This window comes from Chiloscyllium punctatum, chromosome 46 (assembly GCF_047496795.1).
Source record: "Chiloscyllium punctatum isolate Juve2018m chromosome 46, sChiPun1.3, whole genome shotgun sequence".
Taxonomy (NCBI): domain Eukaryota; kingdom Metazoa; phylum Chordata; class Chondrichthyes; order Orectolobiformes; family Hemiscylliidae; genus Chiloscyllium; species Chiloscyllium punctatum.
Genome location: NC_092784.1, coordinates 61,492,570 through 61,495,360, shown reverse-complemented (window position 1 = coordinate 61,495,360; position 2,791 = coordinate 61,492,570). Strand labels below are relative to the sequence as shown.

At 64.4% G+C, this 2,791-nt stretch overlaps 1 protein-coding gene across 1 annotated transcript in view; it reads right to left on the bottom strand.

Moving 5' to 3' along the window:
- Positions 1 to 2,057, bottom strand: part of tyk2 (tyrosine kinase 2) — a 99,402-nt gene extending 97,345 nt beyond the window's left edge. The window contains exon 1 of the mRNA XM_072564427.1: positions 1,939 to 2,057. The gene's annotated coding sequence lies outside the window, so the exon portion shown is untranslated. The remainder of the gene's footprint in view (positions 1 to 1,938) is intronic.
- Between the last annotated feature and the right edge of the window lie 734 nt (positions 2,058 to 2,791).

Sequence of the window (2,791 nt, the reverse complement as noted above, 5' to 3'; positions counted from 1 at the left end):
CCAGTGTGAATATTAACAAAAACATTCGCCTCAGACTCCATGTACAACTTCCCACTACTATCCTTGATGGGCCCTAGTTATTCTTTTATTCCTGATGTACTTAAAGAAAATTTTAATTGCAGATTTTTTTTTGAAAAATCTCAAATCCCAATACATTGCAGCAAAATCCAAATGCAGGTCACCAGACGATTAGCTGTCTGCTTGGGTTAATAATCCAGCGATATTAGCACTGGTTATTGCTCTATCATTTCAGATGGGAGAAAGGTTTCATTACCAAACTTCCTGCTTCTTGTAAAATACCCAGCAAGGACATGGGAATTTTTAACTCAATCTTTAATCGGATGAATGTTCAGACATGAATCTTCCATTATGGACTCAGTGTTCTGAACCTAGAACTCACCATCATCAATTATTACCATCAGTAACACATCAACTCAGGTCACGATCTCATGTTTTACCTGTGGGCCGTATCACTGAATATCAGACTTCACCCTCACCCGACTCACGCAAAATAAACCCGGTACGCATCCCCTTGGCTCACCCTCCATTCCCCGCCGCCCCCTCACCCCGTACCCCCCTCCGCTCCTTACAACCCCCGCCACCTTACACACTCCCCTACCCTCACTCCGTGCACACTTCTGCCACTCTCAACCCCCTCCACCTCACGAACCCCCCTACCCTCATCTCACAACCCCCCACCCCGCACCACCCGCATCGCGCAAAACCCCCGCCGCGCCACCTACCCTCGCCCCACACACGCACCCGACCCCGCCCTCACCCTCACCCCACAACCCCCCCGCCCTCAACCCCCCCCAACACACACCCCCTCCGCCCTCAACCCCCTCCCACACAGCCCCCGCCCTCAACACACCACCACACACACCCCCCGCCCTCAACCACCCCCCCACACACACCCCCCGCCCTCAACCACCCCCCCACACACACCCCCCGCCCTCAACCACCCCCCCACACACACCCCCCGCCCTCAACCACCCCCCCACACACACCCCCCGCCCTCAACCACCCCCCCACACACACCCCCCGCCCTCAACCACCCCCCCACACACACCCCCCGCCCTCAACCACCCCCCCACACACACCCCCCGCCCTCAACCACCCCCCCACACACACCCCCCGCCCTCAACCCCACCCCCCACACCCCCCCACACCCCACCCTTCACATCCCACACCCCCTCCCCCCACCCCACACACACCCCCCCCTCACCCCACACACACCCCCCCCTCACCCCACACACACCCCCCCTCACCCCACACACACACCCCCCCTCACCCCACACACACACCCCCCCTCACCCCACACACACACCCCCCCTCACCCCACACACACCCCCCCCTCACCCCACACACACACACCCCCCCTCACCCCCACACACACACACCCCCCCCCTCACCCACACACACACACCCCCCCCTCACCCCACACACACACACCCCCCCCTCACCCCACACACACACACCCCCCCCTCACCCCCGCCCCCCCCCGCCCTCACCCCCCGCCCCCCCCCGCCCTCACCCCCCGCCCCCCCGCCCTCACCCCCCCCCCGCCCCCCCCCCGCCCTCACCCCCCCCCCCGCTCCCCCCCGCCCTCACCCCCCGCCCCCCCCGCCCTCACCCCCCGCCCCCCCCCGCCCTCACCCCCCCCCGCCCTCACCCCCCGCCCCCCCCCGCCCTCACCCCCCGCCCCCCCCGCCCTCGCCCCCCCCGCCCTCACCCCCCGCCCCCCCCCGCCCTCACCCCCCCCCCCGCCCCCCCCCCCCGCCCTCACCCCCCCCCGCCCTCACCCCCCGCCCCCCCCCCCGCGCCCTCACCCCACGCCCTCACCCCCCCCCTCACCCCACGCCCCCACCCCCCCGCCCTCACCCCACACGCCCACCCCCCCCCTAACGCCCTCCCCCGGGGCAGGCCTGTCCGTCCTACCTGATCCCCGGGCCGGTCTCCCTCACTCTCCCCGCCGCTCCATGCCGTTTCCCGGGGGGGGGGTCGCGCTCGACCTCTCGCTACTTCACTCTCTCCGTCTGCCGCTCCTCGCCGGAACTGACGACACAGCCCCACCCACCAAGCTCCGCGCATGCTCGGCGAACCCGCTGCATTCTGGGGGCTGTAGTCCCTGGGAGCCGAGCTTGACGCTGAAGGGTCAGAGTTCAGTCACTCGCTCAGCATCACTTGCCCAAAAGCACATGCCCTGTCACTGCCCACTGCCTTCACTGAGAAACTCCAGCTTCAAGGCCCATCAGGACTTAACTCAGCAAACTTTCTGCCCTGCTGCTCTGTGGGAGAACAGCAGGATCTGCTGGTTCACTGCTGCTCTGTGGGAGAACAGCAGGATCTGCTGGTTCACTGCTGCTCTGTGGGAGAACAGCAGGATCTGCTGGTTCACTGCTGCTCTGTGGGAGAACAGCAGGATCTGCTGGGTCACTGTGCTGCTCTGTGGGAGAACAGCAGGATCTGCTGGGTCACTGCTGCTCTGTGGGAGAGCAGCAGGATCTGCTGGTTCACTGCTGCTCTGTGGGAGAGCAGCAGGATCTGCTGGTTCACTGCTGCTCTGTGGGAGAACAGCAGGATCTGCTGGGTCACTGCTGCTCTGTGGGAGAACAGCAGGATCTGCTGGGTCACTGCTGCTCTGTGGGAGAACAGCAGGATCTGCTGGTTCACTGCTGCTCTGTGGGAGAACAGCAGGATCTGCTGGTTCACTGCTGCTCTGTGGGAGAACAGCAGGATCTGCTGGTTCACTGCTGCTCTGTGGGAGAACAGCAGGATCTGCTGGGTCACT